This window comes from Oncorhynchus gorbuscha, linkage group LG07 (genome assembly GCF_021184085.1).
Source record: "Oncorhynchus gorbuscha isolate QuinsamMale2020 ecotype Even-year linkage group LG07, OgorEven_v1.0, whole genome shotgun sequence".
Lineage (NCBI taxonomy): Eukaryota > Metazoa > Chordata > Actinopteri > Salmoniformes > Salmonidae > Oncorhynchus > Oncorhynchus gorbuscha.
The window spans coordinates 78836558-78859057 of NC_060179.1; the positions used below are offsets into that span (position 1 = coordinate 78836558).

Genomic DNA, 22500 nt, shown 5'->3' on the forward strand with positions numbered 1-22500 from the left:
AACCCTGACCCTAAACCGTATTCTAACCCTAAACCTTATTCTAACCCTGACCCTAAACTGTATTCTAACCCTAAAAACCTTATTCTAACCCTGACCCTAAACTGTATTCTAACCCTAAACCTTATTCTAAACCTTATTCTGACCCTAAACCTTATTCTAACCCTGACCCTAAACCTTATTCTAACCCTAAACCTTATTCTAACCCTGACCCTAAACCTTATTCTAACCCTAAACCTTATTCTAACCCTAAACCTTATTCTAACCCTAAACCTTATTCTAACCCTGACCCTAAACCTTATTCTAACCCTGACCCTGACCCTAACTGTAACTTTAACCTTAGCAAGCAGTTGCTTATCAAAATATAGTATGATCATATATAGATCACTGAAATAAAGACAGATTATTTTGTTCACCATTTGTATTCTCGGTGCCAAAATGTGCCATTTGAAAGCCCATTATTATACGACAAAAGGAAAGCATGAATGAACCTCTTTACAAAGACCTTACATTTACAATGTCAGCAAAGTAAATACCAAGTCAGTGAATCAAGCGTTTCCCTCCAGGCCCGTAGGGAAAGTGGCAGGCGACAGTGAGATTTGACTAATGTCCCACTCACTGAGAACAATCGAGACAAGTGTCAGAGTAAATCAGAAATAGTTACACCATGCCCAAGATGACCCCAGGATGACCCCAGAGCTCTTGACTGTAAGACTCTTTATCAACCCCCACCCTCACCAGCCTTTTCCCATCTTCCTCATCTTCCTCATATCTCTCCCTCCCCCTCCTTCTCTCCTTGTAGCAACCCTCTCCTTCTCTATCTCCCCCTCTCCCCTCCCTCATTATCTCCCTCCTCCTCTCTCTCTCTCCTCCCTCCCCCTCCTTCTCTCCTTGTAGCATCCCTCTCCCTCTCCGTGTACCAACCCTCTCCTTCTCTCTCTTCCTCCCCCTCCCTCCTTCTCTACCTGTATCAACCCTATCCCTCTCTATCTCTCCCTCTCCCCTCCCTCCTCTCTCTCTCTCTCCCTCTCCCCTCCCTCCTTCTCTCCCCCTCCTCTCTCTCCCTCCCTCCCCATCCGTCCTTCTTTACCTCCTTCTCTCCATCCCCCTTCCCTCCTCTCTCTCCCTCTCCCCTCCCTCCTTCTCTCCCCCTCCTCTCTCTCCCTCACCATCCGTCCTTCTTTACCTCCTTCTCTCCATCCCCCCTCCCTCTTGCCCTTATAACAAACTCCATCTCTCTCTCCCTCCCTCCCTCCCTCCCTCCCTCCCTCCCTCCCTCCCTCTTCCCCTCCTCCCTCCCTCCCTCCCTCCCTCCCTCCCTCCCTCCCTCCTCCCTCCCTCCCCCTCCCCCCTCCTTCCCTGTACCAACCCTCCTCCCCTCTCCCCGGTACCAACCCTCTCCCTCTCCCTCCTCCCCCTCTCCCTCTCCCTCCCCCTTCCTCCCCTCTCACTGTACAAACCCTCTCCCTCCTCTCTCTCTCTCTCTCTCTCTCTCTCTCTCTCTCTCTCTCTCTCCTCTCTCCCTCCTCTCCCTCCCTCCCTCTCCCCTGTACCAATCCTCTCCCCCTCCCTCTGTCTCTCACTGTACAAACCCTCTCCCTCTCCCTCCCCCTCTCTCCCTGTACCACCCCCTCCCTCTCTCCCTGTGCAAACTGTCTCCCTCCCCCCTCCCTCCCTCTCTATCCATCCCCCTCACTCCCAGTACAAACCCTCTCCTTCTCCCTCTCTCTCTCTCTCTCTCTCTCTCTCTCTCTCTCTCTCTCTCTCTCTCTCTCTCTCTCTCTCCCTCCTCTCTCTCCTCTCTCTCCCTCCCCTCCCTCCCAGTACAAACCCTCCCTCCCTCTCTCTCTCTCCCTCTCCCTCCCTCTCTCCATGTACAAACCCTCTCCCTCTCTCTCCCCCTCTCTCCCTGTACCACCCCCCCCCTCTCCCTGTGCAAACCGTCTCCCTCCCCCTCCCTCCCTCTCTCTCCCTCCCCCTCCCTCCCAGTACAAACCCTCTCCCTCTCTCTCTCTCTCCTCCCTCTCTCCATGTACAAACCCTTTCCCTCTCTCTCTCTCCTCCCTCTCTCCATGTACAAACCCCTCCCTCTCTCCCTGTCCAAACCTCTCCCATCCCCTCTCCCTCTCTCTCTCTCTCCTCCCTCTCACCATGTACAAACCCTCTCCCTCTCTCTCTCTCTCCTCCCTCTCTCCATGTACAAACCCTTTCCCTCTCTCTCTCTCTCCTCCCTCTCTCCATGTACAAACCCTTTCCCTCTCTCCCACCTCTCTCCCTCTCTCCCTGTACCAATTGCAAATAATATGCATTGAATGTGTGTTATCAATAATAGACTTGGCTGTAACTGCAGAAGTGTATACAGACATAGACAAACTCAGTGGCAGGTTTGGGTAGGTTACTTTCTATATAGAGTTGAAGTCGGAAGTTTACATACACCTTTGCCAATACATTTAAACTCAGTTTTTCACAATTCCTGACATTTAATCGTAGTAAAAAAATCCCTGTCTTAGTTCAGTTAGGAGCACCACTTTATTTTAAGAATGTGAAATGTCAGAATAATAGTAGAGAGAATTATTTATTTCAGCTTTTATTTCTTTCATCACATTTCCAGTGCGTCAGAAGTTTAAATACACTCAATTAGTATTTGGTAGAAAAGTCTTTAAATGGTTTAACTTGGGTCAAATGTTTCGGGTAGCCTTCCACAAGCTTCCCACAAAAAAATTGGGTACATTTTGGCTCAATCCTCCTGACAGAGCTGGTGTAACTGAGTCAGTTTTGTAGGCCTCCTTGCTCACACATGTTTTTTCAGTTCTTCCAACACATTTTCTATAGGATTGAGGTCAGGGCTTTGTGATGGCCACTCCAATAACTTGACTTTGTTGTGTCACGAACTGGCTCAAAGCCCGTAACAAAGGGAGACAACGTGGAGATAAGGAGTAGCAAAATATATATTTATTAACTAAAGCAACTAAGTATAACATACAATGGTGTGTGTAATCAGTAATCAGTAGTGTAAGTGAGTGTTTTGCATGCATGAATGTGATAATGCAGGGTGATGAAAGGTGCCAAAGCAAACAAACAAAAGGCCACCAAGAACCACAACACAATCTACAACAGGTGTCTGCATGGAGAGAGTCTCCTCCATGAATGGGGGAGAGGTCTATTTATCCTGAGAGACATCTGGCCCAGGTGTTTCCCATGTAGCTGACGACCCTCCCAACTCCGCCCACCGGCATCCTAATGAGGAAACAAGAACAAAGACAGAATACGGCAGACAGAGTGGGAGGGTCGTCACAGTTGTCCTTAAGCTATTTTGCCACAACTTTGGAAGTATGCTTGTGGTCATTGTCCATTTGGAAGACGCATTTGCGACCAAGCTTTAACTTCCTGACTGATGTCTTGAGATGTTTCTTCATTTTATCCACATTATTTGATTTCCTCATGATGCCATCTAATTTGGGCACCAGTCCCTCCTGCAGCAAAGCACCCCCACAACATGATGCTGCCACCTCCATGCTTCACGGTTGGGATGATGTTCTTCAGCTTGCAAGCCTCCCCCTTTTTCCTCCAAACATAACAATGGTCATTATGGCCAAACAGTTCTATTTTTCTTTCATCAGACCAGGACATTTCTCCAAAATGTAACATTTTTGTCCCCATGTGCAGTTGCAAACCATAGTATGGCTTTTTTATGGCGGTTTTGGAGCAGTGGCTTCTTCCTTGCTGAGCGGCCTTTCAGGTTATGTTTATATTGGACTCGTTTTACTGGGATATAGGTCCTTTGCTGTTGTTCTGGGATTGATTTGTTAATGTCCAAATATTTTCTTATGTCCAAATAGGTCTCATTTTACTCTGGATATAGATACTTTTGCATCTTTCCAAGGTCCTTTGCTGTTGTTCTGGGATTTATTTGCACTTTTCGCACCAAAGTACATTAATCTCTAGGAGACAGAACACGTCTCCTTCCTGAGCGGTATGATGGCTGCGTGGTCCCATGGTGTTCATACTTGCGTACTATTGTTTGTACAGATGAACGTGGTGCCTTCAGGTGTTTAGAAATTGCTCCCAAGGATGAACCAGACTTGTGGAGGTCTACCATTTTTTTCTGAGGTTTTGGCTGATTTCTTTTGATTTTCCCATGATGTCAACCAAAGAGGCACTGAGTTTGAAGGTAGTACTTGAAATACATCCACAGGTACACCTCCAATTGACTCAAATGATCTCCATTAGACTATCAGAAGCTTCTACAGCCATGACATCATTTTATGGAATTTTCCAAGCTGTTTAAAGGCAGAGTCAACTTAGTGTATATAAACTTCTGACCCACTGGAATTGTGATGCAGTGAATTGTAAGTGAAATAATCTGTCTGTAAACAATTGCTGGAAAAATGACTTGTGTCATGCACTAAGTAGATGTCCTAACATACTTCCCAAGAAATTTGTGGAGTGGTTGAAAAACGACCCTTAATGACTCCAACCTAAGTGTATGTAAACTTCCGACTTCAACTGTGCAATCCATTACAGTGACGAGTTACCTATCCAACATTGTACTCAGTAGAGTAACTTTTGGATTACCCAAACTCGGTAACGTAATCTGAATATGTTCAGTTACTTTCCCATTAAGAGGCTAAGGTTAAAGGTCATCACGAATCTTACTCTGGAGGCCACTCTGCAGCGTGATCACTTGTCATAAAATCACATTTTAAACCTAACCCTAACCTTCACCAATATGCTAACTCTAATGCCTAACCCTAACCTTAACCACACTGCTAACCCTAATGTCTAACCCTAACCTTCACCAATATGCTAACTCTAATGCCTAACCCTAACCTTAACCACACTGCTAACCCTAATGTCTAACCCTAACCTTCACCAATATGCTAACTCTAATGCCTAACACTAACCTTAACCACACTGCTAACCCTAATGTCTAACCCTAACCTTCACCAATATGCTAACTCTAATGCCTAACACTAACCTTAACCACACTGCTAACCCTAATGCCTAACCCTAACCTTAACCACACTGCTAACCCTAATGCCTAACCCTAACCTTAACCACACTGCTAACCCTAATGCCTAACCCTAACCTTAACCACACTGCTAACTCTAATGCCTAACCCTAACCTTAACCACACTGCTAACCCTAATGCCTAACCCTAACCTTCACCAATATGCTAACCCTAATGCCTAACCCTAACCTTAACCACACTGCTAACCCTAATGCCTAACCCTAACCTTAAACACAATGCTAACCCTAATGCCTAACCCTAACCTTAACCACACTGCTAACCCTAATGCCTAACCCTAACCTTAACCACACTGCTAACCCTAATGCCTAACCCTAACCTTAACCACACTGCTAACCCTAATGCCTAACCCCAACCTTAACCACACTGCTAACCCTAATGCCTAACCCTAACCACACTGCTAACCCTAATGCCTAACCCTAACCTTAACCACACTGCTAACCCTAATGCCTAATCCTAACCTTAACCACACTGCTAACCCTAATGCCTAACCCTAACCTTCACCAATATGCTAACCCTAATGCCTAACCCTAACCTTCACCAATATGCTAACTCTAATGCCTAACCCTAACCTTAACCACACTGCTAAACCTAATGCCTAACCCTAACCTTAACCACAATGCTAACCCTAATGCCTAACCCTAACCTTAACCACACTGCTAACCCTAATGCCTAACCCTAACCTTACCACACTGCTAACCCTAATGCCTAACCCTAACCTTAACCACACTGCTAACCCTAATGCCTAACCCTAACCTTAACCACACTGCTAACCCTAATGCCTAACCCTAACCTTAACCACACTGCTAACCCTAATGCCTAACCCTAACCACACTGCTAACCCTAATGCCTAATCCTAACCTTAACCACACTGCTAACCCTAATGCCTAACCCTAACCTTCACCAATATGCTAACCCTAATGCCTAACCCTAACCTTCACCAATATGCTAACTCTAATGCCTAACCCTAACCTTAACCACACTGCTAACCCTAATGCCTAACCCTAACCTTAACCACAATGCTAACCCTAATGCCTAACCCTAACCTTAACCACACTGCTAACCCTAATGCCTAACCCTAACCTTAACCACACTGCTAACCCTAATGCCTAACCCTAACCTTAACCACACTGCTAACCCTAATGCCTAACCCTAACCTTAACCACACTGCTAACCCTAATGCCTAACCCTAACCTTAACCACACTGCTAACCCTAATGCCTAACCCTAACCACACTGCTAACCCTAATGCCTAACCCCAACCTTAACCACACTGCTAAACCTAATGCCTAACCCTAACCTTAACCACACTGCTAACCCTAATGCCTAACCCTAACCTTAACCACACTGCTAACCCTAATGCCTAACCCTAACCTTAACCACACTGCTAACCCTAATGCCTAACCCTAACCTTAACCACAATGCTAACCCTAATGCCTAACCCTAACCTTAACCACACTGCTAACCCTAATGCCTAACCCTAACCTTAACCACACTGCTAACCCTAATGCCTAACCCTAACCTTAACCACACTGCTAACCCTAATGCCTAACCCTAACCTTAACCACACTGCTAACCCTAATGCCTAACCCTAACCTTAACCACACTGCTAACCCTAATGCCCAACCCTAACCTTAACCACACTGCTAACCCTAATGCCTAACCCTAACCTTCACCAATATGCTAACCCTAATGCCTAACCCTAACCTTCACCAATATGCTAACTCTAATGCCTAACCCTAACCTTAACCACACTGCTAACCCTAATGCCTAACCCTAACCTTCACCAATATGCTAACCCTAATGCCTAACCCTAACCTTAACCACACTGCTAACTCTAATGCCTAACCCTAACCTTAACCACACTGCTAACCCTAATGCCTAACCCTAACCTTAACCACACTGCTAACCCTAATGCCTAACCCTAACCTTAACCACACTGCTAACTCTAATGCCTAACCCTAACCTTAACCACACTGCTAACCCTAATGTCTAACCCTAACCTTAACCACACTGCTAACCCTAATGCCTAACCCTAACCTTAACCACACTGCTAACCCTAATGCCTAACCCTAACCTTAACCACACTGCTAACCCTAATGCCTAACCCTAACCTTCACCAATATGCTAACTCTAATGCCTAACCCTAACCTTCACCAATATGCTAACTCTAATGCCTAACCCTAACCTTAACCACACTGCTAACCCTAATGCCTAACCCTAACCTTATATTAAGACCAAGAAGCACATTTTTGTTTTCATACATTTTTATAATATAGCCAATTTAGGTTTTGGCCCAATCTAGTGGAAATCGTTCAGTTCTTCCTCAAGGACAAGACTCATGACAATAAATGTTAACCTCTTTAAGAAGAAGACAAAAATGATCTATTGCAGGATAGATCAATCTGAGACTTCACATAGCCGGCCATAAATGGATGTTGTATTTAACTTCATAGGTTGGTTATGTAGGCTTCTTATAACCCATTGTTTTTTACTACATATAATAATATGATTAGGCTAGATCTTTATATTTAAATAAAATAAAAATGTCTGTAGGATATCCAGTCATTCCAATTACATCAATACCACTTGATCTTCAAGAATAGGACTTGGAAATATGGAAATATAGATTAACCAAAATGTTGAACATAACCCCAATACTAAGAACTAGAATTAGCCTACTCTTTCATTTGTGATTTTTTTTGTGTCATGGACGACTGATTGGACTCATTGCTTCGAGTTGAAAAAAAATACTGTTCTCAGAATGGCGTGCTTTGAGTACGATTGTAATGCGCTTTTCGCATGTGGAAATATGCTGCATTTGCAATAAACCTATTGATAATGCTTTTGTTTGTGACACTTTGATATCTTGATCATTTGCAGCTGTTTATCAAAAGTGCTCGAGTTTGAGCATGTGTCTTCTAGGCCGATGGACTTGAATTTTTTCTTCATAAATTAGATTGAATAATAAAAGCCCAACCTGTGATCTTCTTAAAGTAACGTTTTTTTTTACAGTATGGAGGACAATACCACAGGGGAGTTTAGAAGGGAGGAACTAGGGCTGTTACGTTGACCATTACCGGCACACCAGCGGTCACGAGTCATGACGGCAGTCAAATTCCACTTGACCAGTTTGGTCATGGTAATTAGGCTCTCCAAGCTCTGATGCGGCTGATGGTCATTAGTAGCCAACCAAACTTGCTAACTGCCTGGTACTCAGCACTCTATTGTCCCTCTAATCACTCTGACATCAATGCAAATGTATTCGAGAATCTAATCAAACACTTCTTGAGAGCCCATGAGCTCATGTTGCCCAATATTTCTATAGGCCATGCAATTGCGTGAGAAAACAGAGTTTGGATGGCCTCTATTAAAAAGAGGAGGCCCCCATCAGCTTTCTATAGGCTAGGCCTACTATATTTATTTCTCAACTTTCCTAATATTAAGCACATTGCTTCTCTTTACAACAGGAGTATAGCCTACCTGGCTGGCATCAAAATGAACCAGGGGAAAAGAATCCTCCATTTGCTATTGAAGTGTCTAGATTACATATACCCCCCCTGTTTCGAGACAGGTGCATGATAATGGTCCATTCCAGAGTGTGTGAGTGGAGCGTGCCAATTTGAATGGAGCGTGGAGAGAGATTGTCAGCCTTCTCTCCCTTCTCTCCCGCTCCAATTTCACTCCAGTATCGCTCCAGTAGCTCTCACTTCACGAGCTCAGGGCATGCCCGGCCCATCATGCATTTGTGCTCTGTGTGTGTGCTGCTGTAGCCCCTTACTTTAGCTACTATCATGGTGTTCACTAAATATTTTCAGAAAGAAACTGATAAAACACACAGGTGCTAAATCAAGGTGACTTATAAAGATGAGGACCAAGAGCAAGAGAGGGAGTGTGGTGATGTAGTGTCCACAACTGAAGAATCACTGTGGAATCTGAACAGACACGTATCCTGAAAGCATGATTCTCTACTTACTACGTGCACATGCTAAAAGAAAGGAACGAGATGGGTAGATAACTAAGTGTCTCATTGTAGCAACATTTTTATAAACTAAAAATCTCTTGAAAGTTGTGTTTATTTTTGTTTAATTATCTATACAATTCTGGCCCAATAGGCCTGGCATATTCCCACAATCGAGGAGCTTTCCATTTTGATTGGGTTATTTTGCCTAAATATATATACATAACTTGTATCTGTCTTGTACATGTGGTGTCCTCCTCTGACAGTTGTGTGCCTCTTTTTGTGAAAGCTGGAATTGTTTAGTTGACCTTCCTCTCCTGTAGCAGATCATGGACTGCGAATCCCGGGTCAGCCATGACCTCATCACCTGGACAGAGGTACTCCAGGAACCCAGAAACCGATGCTATATATATACCTCCATGTGCTGAGGAGATGAACACTAGACCACAAGGTGCAATGACCACTAGGTACTTGATAGTGTTCTGGGCTTAGTAATGGCTGAGTGACTCCCCCCTTTGAATCCAGATTCTTGCTCTTCTGTAAAGCAGTTTCTGAGCAGTCAATAATGCAGGTTGTTCCTGGGCCGTGGTCCTTAAAACAATGTGGCATTGTAGCACGGATGGTCTCCCTTGGCAACAATGGAATGTACTCAGATTCCCTTCCATCGTGTCAATCCAATAACTATTCACTCGACTGACAATGCTCTTGGAAACACCGAACCTTTCTGCTAAATACTGCTGCAGCAAGTTGAGCTTCAGCTTCATCAGTGTCTTCAGGAGTTAGTCTGTCAGGTCTAACTGAAAGCTGCCTTTGTAGAAGGGTAGAAGATGTTCCACCAGGGTAGAAAAAGCAGAAAGAGACAAACCTGTCTTTGTAGATGGGTAGAAGATGTTCCGCCAGGGTAGAAAAGGCAGAAAGAGACAAGACTATATGCAGTCGACAGAGTGCTTCATTCCTCTGCAGGGTTTTGTAGAGAGAAGCTGCTGGGGACTGTGTCCCTGCCTCACATGTACATACATTTACATAATCACCTGAGCTATAGTTGTGATCACCTGAGCTGTAGTTGTGATCACCTGAGCTGTAGTTGTGATTACCTGAGCTGTAGTTGTGGTCACCTGAGCTGTAGTTGTGATTACCTGAGCTGTAGTTGTGATTACCTGAGCTGTAGTTGTGATAACCTGAGCTGTAGATGTGATCACCTGAGCTGTAGTTGTGATTACCTGAGCTGTAGTTGTGATTACCTGAGCTGTAGTTGTGATCACCTGAGCTGTAGTTGTGATTACCTGAGCTGTAGTTGTGATTACCTGAGCTGTAGTTGCGATCACTTCGAGACGGGTCTGCCAATTGGGTTCGGGCATCCTTCTCTGAAGCCATATTCATTCCTTCTATCTGTGTTGGCCAATCCTCGTTTTCAATGTGGTGAACACTTGAGCCTTTTGTCTCATCTATTAAGAAATCAGTATCGCTTTGATAAACAAGTCAATTGACAAATAATAACATAACACCATACTGCATGGATGATCCTAATAATATCTAATAATCATAATAGTTAAGTGTATATCAAATGGGTGTTATTATATTATTTATTGAGTTGTAGAGGAAATGCATGGTGCTATTATGAGACTGTGCTTAGATAGAAGAGCAAGATGGAGACTCGACATGAGAAACTGCTCAAGCGCTTGTCTTACCTGTCACCGATGACTGTCTGACCAACACCTGACACCTGTTTCTTTTCAAGTGGAGCATCTTCGACAAGCCATTTTCATTTAACCTTTATTTCACCTTTATTTCACCTTTATTTAACCTTTATTTAACATTTATTTCACATTTATTTAACCTTTATTTATCTTGGTAAGTCAGTAAAAGAACAAATTCTTATTTTCAATGACGGCCTACCCCGGCCAAACCCAGACAACGATGGGCCAATTGTGCGCCACCCTTTGGGACTCCCACTCAGGGAGTGATACAGACTTTGAATGGAAACATGATCTGTAGTGACGCATCGCGCACTGAGACGCAGAGCATGCTATTCTGTTCTTCTGAAATAGACTACATGTTTCTTTAGACATGTCTAAAATAAAAAATAAAACAATTATTGTGATGGTGTAGGCTATATTACATGGATTTATTGTGATGGTGTAGGCTATATTACATGGATTTATTGTGACGGTGTAGACTATATTACATGGATTTATTGTGATGGTGTAGGCTATATTACATGGATTTATTGTGATGGTGTAGGCTATATTACATGGATTTATTGTGATGGTGTAGGCTATATTACATGGATTTATTGTGATGTTGTAGACTATATTACATGGATTTATTGTGATGGTGTAGACTATATTACATGGATTTATTGTGATGGTGTAGACTATATTACATGGATTTATTGTGATGGTGTAGGCTATATTACATGAATGTATTGTGATGGTGTAGACTATATTACATGGATTTATTGTGATGGTGTAGGCTATATTACATGAATGTATTGTGATGGTGTAGGCTATATTACATGGATTTATTGTGATGGTGTAGGCTATATTACATGGATTTATTGTGATGGTGTAGGCTATATTACATGGATTTATTGTGAAGGTGTAGGCTATATTACATGGATTTATTGTGATGGTGTAGACTATATTACATGGATTTATTGTGATGGTGTAGGCTATATTACATGGATTTATTGTGATGGTGTAGGCTATATTACATGGATTTATTGTGATGGTGTAGGTAGACTATATTACATGGATTTATTGTGATGGTGTAGGCTATATTACATGGATTTATTGTGATGGTGTAGGCTATATTACATGGATTTATTGTGATGGTGTAGGCTATATTACATGGATTTATTGTGATGGTGTAGGCTATATTACATGGATTTATTGTGATGGTGTAGGCTATATTACATGGATTTGATTGTGATATTACATGGTTTATTGTGATGGTGTAGGCTATATTACATGGATTTATTGTGATGGTTTATTGTAGGTGTAGGCTATATTACATGGATTTATTGTGATGGTGTAGGCTATATTACATGGATTTATTGTGATGGTGTAGGCTATATTACATGGATTTATTGTGATGGTGTAGGCTATATTACATGGATTTATTGTGATGGTGTAGGTAGACTATATTACATGGATTTATTGTGATGGTTTATTGTGATGAGGCTATATTACATGGATTTATTGTGATGGTGATAGACTATATTACATGGATTTATTGTGATGGGCTATATTACATGGATTTAGACTATATTACATGGATTTATTGTGAAGCTGTAGACTATATTACATGGATTTATTGTGATGGTGTAGACTATATTACATGGATTTATTGTGAAGGTGTAGACTATATTACATGGATTTATTGTCATGGTCTAGGCTATATTACATGGATTTATTGTCATGGTGTAGGCTATATTACATGGCTTTATTAGACTTTTTAAAATGTAGATGTTCCAAAGGTCTGCATCAGTGGCTTGTATGAAGCCAGGAGATGCTAAATGTGTTGATTAACGGTAAATGACTGTGAGACCGGCAGTTATGTGACATTCACCGGTTCAACCCTCGGAGGAAGTCCAGGAAACGTTTATTCCTGGCTGGGATGTGAACTTTGCAGCTGTTGCAGTAGAACATTTATAACTGGCTGTCCACTGGGGCACATTCATAACTCTGATTCTGTTTCATTTCCTCAACAGAAACAAATTAAACCTACCTGGATTTGTCCAATAGAAACTCTCGTTTTGCTCTGTTTGCTTTCGTTTGGTTCTTACAGATGCACTATGCAGATATCGCTCGGGCATTTCCTGGTTGCAAAATGCATAATAATTTGCTTAATTTCAGTTTATGTCACAAAACAAGCAACTATAGCGGAGAGAATCATTGTACCGTTTAAACCGCTGTGAAATATCTCAGACTGCTGACGTCCTTACCTTCGTTTTGTCAAGTTGGATGTCGACAGCAGTCGCAACACCCCAAGACATAGCTTGGAATGTAGTCTACACAAACCTATTCCTTCTATTTTCCTTCATTCCATTAAACACATTTGGTGTGTCACCATAGTGGTCTCTGACTTGTCCTTTTTGTAATCTGTTACAGGAAGGGGTCTTTTACAGGAAGGGGTCTGTTACAGGAAGGGGTCTTTTACTACTCTTTTTCAACTACAATTTAAAAAATATATATATATTTTACCTTTATTTAACCAGGCAAGTCAGTTAAGAACAAATTCTTATTTTCAATGACGGCCTAGGAACAGTGGGTTAACTTCCTGTTCAGGGGCAGAACAACATATTTTGTACCTTGTCAGCTTGGGGAATTGAACTTGCAACCTTTCGGTTACTAGTCCTCTAACCACTAGGCTACCCTGCCACCCCAGAATGGAGAGAGAGAGAGAGATAGAGAGAAAGAGAGTAAGAAATGACATCTTGGGGATGTCATTCGAAAACATAATGTTATCTTTTACTGCTATGCGGATGACACACAGCTGTACATTTCAATGAAACATGGTGAAGCCCCAAAATTGCCTTCGCTAGAAGCCTGTGTTTTAGATATAAGGAAGTGGATGGCTGCAAACGTTCTACTTTTAAACTCAGACAAAACAGAGATGCTTGTTCTAGGTCCCAAGAAACAAAGAGATCTTCTGTTGAATCTGACAATTAATCTTAATGGCTGTACAGTCGTCTCAAATAAAACTGTGAAGGACCTCGGCGTTACTCTGGACCCTGATCTCTCTTTTGACAAACATATCAAGACTGTTTCAAGGACAGCTTTTTTCCATCTACGTAACATTGCAAAAATCAGAAATGTTCTGTCCAAAATGATGCAGAAAATGTATCCATGCTTTTGTTACTTCTAGGTTAGAATACTGCAATGCTCTACTTTCCGGCTACCTCGATAAAGTACTAAATAAACTTTAGTTAGTGCTAAATACGGCTGCTAGAATCCTGACTAGAACCAAAAAATTTGATCATATTACTCCAGTGCTAGCCTCCCTACACTGGCTTCCTGTCAAACAAGGGCTGATTTCAAGGTTTTACCGCTAACCTATAAAGCATTACATGGGCTTGCTCCTACCTATATCTCTGATCTGGTCCTGCCATACATACCTACACGTACGCTACGGTCACAAGACGCAGGCCTCCTAATTGTCCCTAGAATTTCTAAGCAAACAGCTGGAGGCAGGGCTTTCTCCTATAGAGCTCCATTTTTATGGAATGGTCTGCCTACCCATGAGAGAGACGCAAGCTCGGTCTCAACCTTTAAGTCTTTACTGAAGACTCATCTCTTCAGTAGGTCCTATGATTGAGTGTAGTCTGGCCCAGGGGTGTGAAGGTGAAAGGAAAGGCTCTGGAGCAACGAACCACCCATGCTGTCTCTGCCTGGCCGGTTCCCCTCTTTCCACTGGGATTCTCTGCCTCTAACCCTATTACAGTGGCTGAGTCACTGGCTTACTGGTGCTCTTCCATGCCCTCCCTAGGAGGGGTGCGTCACTTGAGTGGTTGAGTCACTGATGTGATCTTCCTGTCTGGGTTGGCGAGAGAGAAAGAGAAAGAGAGAGAGGAGGCGAGCGAGCGAGATATAAAGACCGAGAGGGAGTGGTTTGTCACTCAGCAGGCTGAATTAAAGAGGCTTGTTGTGGCTTTTAATATCCATTCATTGGGTGGACTGCTGACAATGTGAGAGTGGTGCTCAGCTCAGCTAGCCCAGTCAGGCTAGGATTTATAGCTGGCTCTAATGGGCATGCCCAGAACCAATGGACTGCAGTCAGCACATTACCTCTCTCTAGCACTTCCACCCACCACACACACAGAGGAACACACACAGAGGAACACACACACAGAGAACACACACACAGAGGAACACACACAGAGGAACACACACAGGGGAACACACACACAGGGAGAAACACACACAGAGGAACACACACACAGAGGAACACACAGAGAGGAACACACAGAGGAACACACACAGAGGAACATACACACAGAGGAACACACACACAGAGGAACACACACAGAGGAACACACACACAGAGGAACACACACAGAGGAACACACACACAGAGGAACACACAGAGGAACACACACAGAGGAACACAAACAGGGGAACACACACAGGGGAACACACACAGGGGAACACACACAGGGAGGAACACGCACACAGAGGAACACACACAGGGGAACACACAGACAGAGGAACACACACACAGAGGAACACACACACAGAGGAACACACAGACAGAGGAACACACACAGGGGAACACACACAGAGGAACACACAGACAGAGGAACACACACAGAGGAACACACACACAGAGGAACACACACAGAGGAACACACAGACAGAGGAACACACACAGAGGAACACACACAGAGGAACACACAGACAGAGGAACACACAGACAGAGGAACACACACACAGAGGAACACACACACAGAGGAACACACGCAGAGGAACACACACAGAGGAACACACACAGAGGAACACACAGACAGATGAACACACAGACAGAGGAACACACACAGGGAGGAACACACACAGAGGAACACACACAGAGGAACACACACACAGGGAGGAACACACACAGAGGAACACACACACAGAGGAACCACAGGGGAACACACACACAGAGGAACACACACACAGAGGAACACACACAGAGGAACACACACACAGAGGAACACACACACAGAGGAACACACACAGAGGAACCACAGGGGAACACACACACAGATGAACACACACACAGAGGAACACACACACAGAGGAACACACACAGAGGAACCACAGGGGAACACACACACAGAGGAACACACACACAGGGAGATAGAGACACTCATAGGAACACACACACAATCAAACACAGGAGCTTACACAAGGTTTTACGTGAGGACGCAGGCACACATGAACACACACTTTTGTTGCTCACATGGCTGTGAGGACATACACTTCTGCGCGCACACACACACACACACACACACACACACACACACACACACACACACACACACACACACACACACACACACACACACACACACACACACACACACACACACACACACACACACACACACACACACACACACACTGACCTGCCCAGCTGGGGGTATCCATGTACAGTTGACAGCTGACAGTGAGGGGACTGATGTGGTGCCCTGAAGGAGAAACAAACATTACAACAGCATTAGAACAAACATTACATCAAACATTACGAGCGAGCGACTGGAACTATGTCCACTGTGTGATAAAACCTCTCTAATAGCTAACTACAGCCTCTAGTAGATCATTAGAGTCTGAAATATGACTGGAACTATGTCCACTGTGAGATAAAACCTCTCTACTACACACAGCTGTATCCTCAAGCCAGAGTGAGGGAACTACAGGCACACAACCACAGGCGTCCAGACCCCTACACTCTTTGAAATCAAGTTAATCTACCTAGAACCTTCTTTGGAGGGTTCTACCAAGAACCCTTTTTTCTTTGGAGGGTTCTACCAAGAACCCTTTTTTGTTCTACCAAGAACCCTTTTTTCTTTGGAGGGTTCTACCAAGAACCCTTTTTTCTTTGGAGGGTTCTTCCGAGAACCTTCTATGAACATGGAGATCCCACCAGCCCTAATAGTGTTTAAAATGTAACTATTTATGGCAATAATTACATATATCATAAGGCCTTTCTTTGAGGGCCGAATTAAACCCTAACAATGTGGTGTTAGGAATCTCCTGGTTTAAAGTCCACATCAGGCCTACAAATCATATTATGCCTGCTTGTAAAGTGATGTGTAATTCCTATTTGAATCCAGACAGAGTTAGGATATCCAAACATTAAAGGAAAACTCTACCCCAAAACAATGTTTTGGTATTTGTTTCATTAGTCTATTGTTTGCATAGTCCCAAAAATGTTTTGCTTGTCAGCAATCAAGTTTTCAAGAAATGTTTCTTTTGAAACAAAGAACCATCCCTGTATGATTTCTGTATTTGGAACGGGGAAGGGTAGCAGGTACAAGGTGCACCGCTTTCTGGTAAGAACTACAACGCTGCTGGGTTTTTCACACGTGTTGATCAAAGTGGTTCTTGGTAGAACCCTAATCACTCCGCAAAGAACCCTTTTGGAACCCATTTGGAACCCTTTGTAACACATTTGGAACCATTTTGGAACCCATTTGGAACCCTTGTGGAACCCATTTGGAACCCATTTGGAACCCCTTTGGAACCCATTTGGAACCCTTTTGGAACCCATTTGGAACCCTCTTGGAACCCATTTGGAACCCTTTTGGAACCCATTTGGAACCCTCTTGGAACCCATTTGGAACCCTCTTGGAACCCATTTGGAACCCTTATGGAACCCATTTGGAACCCTCTTGGAACCCATTTGGAACCCATTTGGAACCCTTTTGGAACCCTTTTGGAACCCATTTGGAACCCATTTGGAACCCTTTTGGAACCCTTTTGGAACCCATTTGGAACCCATTTGGAACCATTTTTTGTAAGAGTGTTGAGAAGAGAGGGATGATGAGGCAGAAGAATAGAAGGAGGGAAAAGGGAGGATAAATGACAATCTAGTAAGTTTACTTTTGGAAGTGCTTTGCCATACACAAACCTCCCGTGTGTAATACCATATTAGCCGCAGTGGACCCTAGGGAAATGCTGTCTGAGTGACTAAACATTTCCCCGTCTGGCGCTGCATTAACATAATGAGTGTAATGGCAGCAAGTTGGGCCTATTCAGATGAAACATGCATAGAAGACTGTTGGCTAGGGTCGTTTCTACTGACAAGGAGAGGAGCGGAGTATCGCTGGATCTTTTAAATGGTTTAAATTAATCTGATGTATAGATACTGTATAATCGTTTCGGGAGAGAGTGAGAGGAACCTATCAGTGTTCAGAACCGTAGTGCCTGAACCCTTTTTCTCCAACTGGATCCTGGACTTCCTGATGGGCCGCCCCCAGGTGGTAAGGGTAGGCAACAACACATCCGTCACGCTGACCCTAGATACGGGAACCCCCCAGGGGTGCGTGCTTACTCCCCTGCTGTACTCCCTGTTCACCTAACTGCTTGGCAATCAACCACAAGGCGCAGAGGGTAGTGTGTATGTACATCACTGGGGCCAAGCTCCCTGCCATCCAGTACCTCTATACCAGGCGGTGTCAGAGGAAGGCCCAGCGAGCCAACTCAGAGACTGTTGTCTCTGCTACCACACAGCAGGCAGTACCAATACACCAAGTCTGGAACCAACAGGACCCTGAACAGCTTCTATCCCCAAGCCATAAGACTACTAAAGAGGAAGTTAAATACCCAGACTATCTGCATTGACCCCTCTTTTTTGACTCATGACATATGCTGCAGATACTTTTTTATTATCTATTCTATTCTGTTGCCGAGTAACTTTATCGAAATAAGTGACAAATAACATTTGATATGGGGGGGGGGACTTGGAGAGATGCTATAGTACAGCATTTCCCAAACTCTGTCCTCGTGGCCCCAAGCGGTGCACACATTCATTGTTTTACCCTAGCACCAAACATCTGATTTAAATAATAAACTAATCAAGTCAAGCTCATCATCAATCATCAAAAAACTACAACATGCACCCCAGCCATCACCCCAGCACTCAGCCTTCACCCCAGCACTCAGCCTTCACCCCAGCACTCAGCCTTCACCCCAGCACTCAGTCTTCACCCCAGCCCTCAGCCTTCACCCCAGCACTCAGCCTTCACCCCAGCACTCAGCCTTCACCCCAGCACTCAGCCTTCACCCCAGCACTCAGCCTTCACCCCAGCACTCAGCCTTCACCCCAGCACTCAGCCTTCACCCCAGCACTCAGCCTCACCCCAGCACTCAGCCTTCACCCCAGCACTCAGCCTTCACCCAAGCCCTCAGCCTTCACCGCAGCCATCAATCCTTACCCCAGCCCTCACCCCAGCCATCACCCCTGCCCTCACCCCATTCATCACCCCAGCCATCACCCCTGTCCTCACCCCAGCCATCATCCCTGTCCTCACCCCAGCCATCACCCCTGCCCTCACCCCAGCCATCACCCCTGTCCTCACCCCAGCCATCACCCCTGCCCTCACCCCATGCATCACCCCAGCCATCACCCCTGCCCTCACCCCATCCATGACCCCTCAACCCCAACCTTCACCCATGCCCTCACCCCAGCCCTCACCCCTGCCCTCACCCCATCCATCACCCCTTACTCCAGCCCATCACTATTAACATGGACAATATAATATAATAAAAATGAAAATAAAAAAATAGAATTGAACAGAATTTGCCATAATTTAGTTTTAGCATATTCTGTTTTAGTAATAAAACAGACGTTTGCATTTGCGGTCAATATTCTCCATATTTCACATTCATATCACCAGCAGTTTCTAATCATACATCATCATAATATATATGTTTTTACATACAAAATTAAATATACTGTATATATCACTCCTTCTCCTTCTCATCACTTGCACTGAAACACACACACACACACACACACACACACACACACACACACACACACACACACACACACACACACACACACACACACACACACACACACACACACACACACACACACACACACACACACACACACACACACACACACTAAATTGGTCCACTCACACAGACAGCATCGTGAAGGCGCAGCAGCGCCTCTTCAACCTCAGGAGGCTGAAGAAATTAGGCTTGTCACCAAAAGCACTCACAAACTTCTACAGATGCACAATCGAGAGCATCCTGGCGGGCTGTATCACCGCCTGGTACGGCAACTGCTCCGCCCACAACCGTATGTATGCTGTATGCTGCTCTGTACCATCACTCATTCATATATCCTTATGTACATATTCTTTATCCCCTTACACTGTGTATAAGACAGTAGTTTTGGAATTCTTAGTTAGATTACTTGTTGGTTATTACTGCATTGTCGGAACTAGAAGCACAAGCATTTCGGAACACTCGCATTAACATCTGCTAACCATGTGTATGTGACAAATAAAATTAGATTATATTTGATTTGATTTGACACACAAATGCACACACACACGCAAAGACACACACACACACACACACACACACAAATGCACACACTCACACACACACGCACACACACACACACGCACAGACACACACAAATGCACACAGGCATGCACACACACACATGCTCACAGGCACGCACACACACACATGCACAGACACACACACACAGACACACAGACACACACACACACCCAAATGCACACCGACACATACACATACACACACACACACACAAATGCACACAGGCGCACACACACACATATGCACACACACATTCACTCCCCCATCTAATAGACAGATAATGGAGGCTTGATGAATGGTTGTGTGGAGATTGAAGGAGGGTTGATGAATGGTTGTGTGAAGGTTGAAGGAAGGTTAATGGAGGGTTAATGAATGACTCGTTATATTAACAGTCACCCAACATGTTTCTGTCGATGGCATCAATGATGAAGTTATGGAATATGGAAGTTGAAGCTCCACGGAAAAATGGCTACAACATAACTACCTTAAAAGTGTGTGTGTGTGCATGTGTGTATGTGTTCGTGTGTATGTGTGTGTGTGTGTGTCTGTTTATCTAATCCCCTGACCCCTAACCTATTGGCTCGGCGGGTGACTGGGACTGATTCCATTAAAGTCCCAGTAATTCAACACACGTTTAATCATGTCAAGTTTAATAACTCCAATTAAATTACAACAGCCTCTCGTGTACCATCATACCATCACAGCACCGAGAGATAATAGGGAGAGAGAGGGAGAGAGCGATGGAGAGGAGAGTGAGAGAGAGAAAGAGAGAGAGCGAGAGGAGAGGGCGAGAGAATGAGAGAGAGACGGAGGGAGAGATGGAGGAGAGGAGAGGGAGAGAGACGGAGGTAGAGAGAGATGGAGAGGAGAGGGAGAGAGAGAGAGGAGAGGGAGAGAGAGATGGAGAGCAGAGGGAGAGAGAGAGAGATGGAGAGGAGAGGGAGAGAGAGAGATGGAGAGGAGAGGGAGAGAGAGAGAGAGAGATGGAGAGGAGAGCAGAGGGAGAGAGGGAGAGGAGAGGGAGAGAGAGAGATGGAGAGCAGAGGGAGAGAGGGAGAGGAGAGGGAGAGAGAGAGATGGAGAGCAGAGGGAGAGGAGAGGAGAGAGAGAGAGATGGAGAGCAGAGGGAGAGGAGAGGGAGAGAGAGAGATGGAGAGCAGAGGGAGAGAGAGAGATGGAGAGCAGAGGGAGAGAGGGAGGGGGGAAGAGCGGGAAAGAAGAGTAGATAGAGGGATGGAGAGAAAGAGAGAGCTTAGAGATGAGAAGAGTGAATGCCCAAAGGGAAGACGGGGTGAGAGAGCCTCCTGCCGCGACCAGATGTAGAAGTAATTGATTCTCTACTGGTAAAGAGACGACTGTACCAGTAAGTATCTATATGTGTAATGGATGAACACATCTAACATACGGTGCCTTCTGAAAGTATTCCCCTTGACTTTTTCCACATGTTTTTACGTTTCAGCCTTATTCTAAAATTGAGGAAATAGTTTTTTCTCATCATAACCATTAATGGCAAAGCAAAAACAGGTTTTAGACATTTTTGCTAAAATGTATAATAAAAAAAATGAAATATCACATTTACATGAGTATTCAGACTCTTTACTCAGTACTTTGTTGAAGCACCTTTGACAGTGATTACAGCATCGGGTCTTCTTTGGTATGACATTACAAGCTTGGCACACCTGTATTTGAGGAATTTCTCCCATTCTTCTCTGCTTCTCTTCTCCTCTCAAGCTCTGTCAGCTTGGATGGGGAGCGTTGCTGCACGGCTATTTTCAAATCATAATCAAATCTAATTTTATTAGTCACATGCGCCGAATACAACAGTGAAATGCTTACTTACAAATCATTAATTAACCAACAATGCAGTTAAACAAATACAAAATAAGAAATACAATTCAACAAGTAGTTAAAGAGCAGCAGTAAAATAACAATAGCGAGACTTGCAGAGTCAATGTCCGCGGGCACCGGTTAGTCGATGTAATTGAGGTTATATGTACATGTAGGTGGAGTTATTCAAGTGACTATGCATAGATAATAACAGAGAGTAGCAGTGGTGTAAAATGGGGGCAATCCAAATAGTCTGGTTAGACATTTGATTAGATATTCAGGAGTCTTATAGTTTGGGGGTAGAATCTGTTTAGAAGCCTTTTGGACCTAGACCTGGCGGTCCGGAACCGCTTGCCGTGCTGTAGCAGAGAGAACAGTCTATGACTGCGGTGTCTGGAATCTTTGACAATTTTTAGGACTTTCCTCTGACACTCTCTGGTACAGAGGTCCTGAATGGCAGGAAGCTTGGCCCCAGTGATGTACTGGGCCATAGGCACTACCTTCTGTAGTGCCTTGCGGTCGGAGGCCGAGCAGTTGCCATATCAGGCAGTGATGCAACCAGTCAGGATGCTCTCGGTGTTGCAGCTGTAGAACCTTTTGTGGATCTGAGGACCCATG

General features: G+C 44.3%; 1 long non-coding RNA gene across 1 annotated transcript in view; it reads right to left on the minus strand.

Annotated features, from left to right (window-relative positions):
* Positions 1-22500, minus strand: part of LOC124039376 — a 653822-nt gene that overhangs the window by 172908 nt on the left and 458414 nt on the right. The window contains exon 4 of the long non-coding RNA XR_006839558.1: positions 16095-16157. This is a non-coding gene — a long non-coding RNA (uncharacterized LOC124039376). The remainder of the gene's footprint in view (positions 1-16094; positions 16158-22500) is intronic.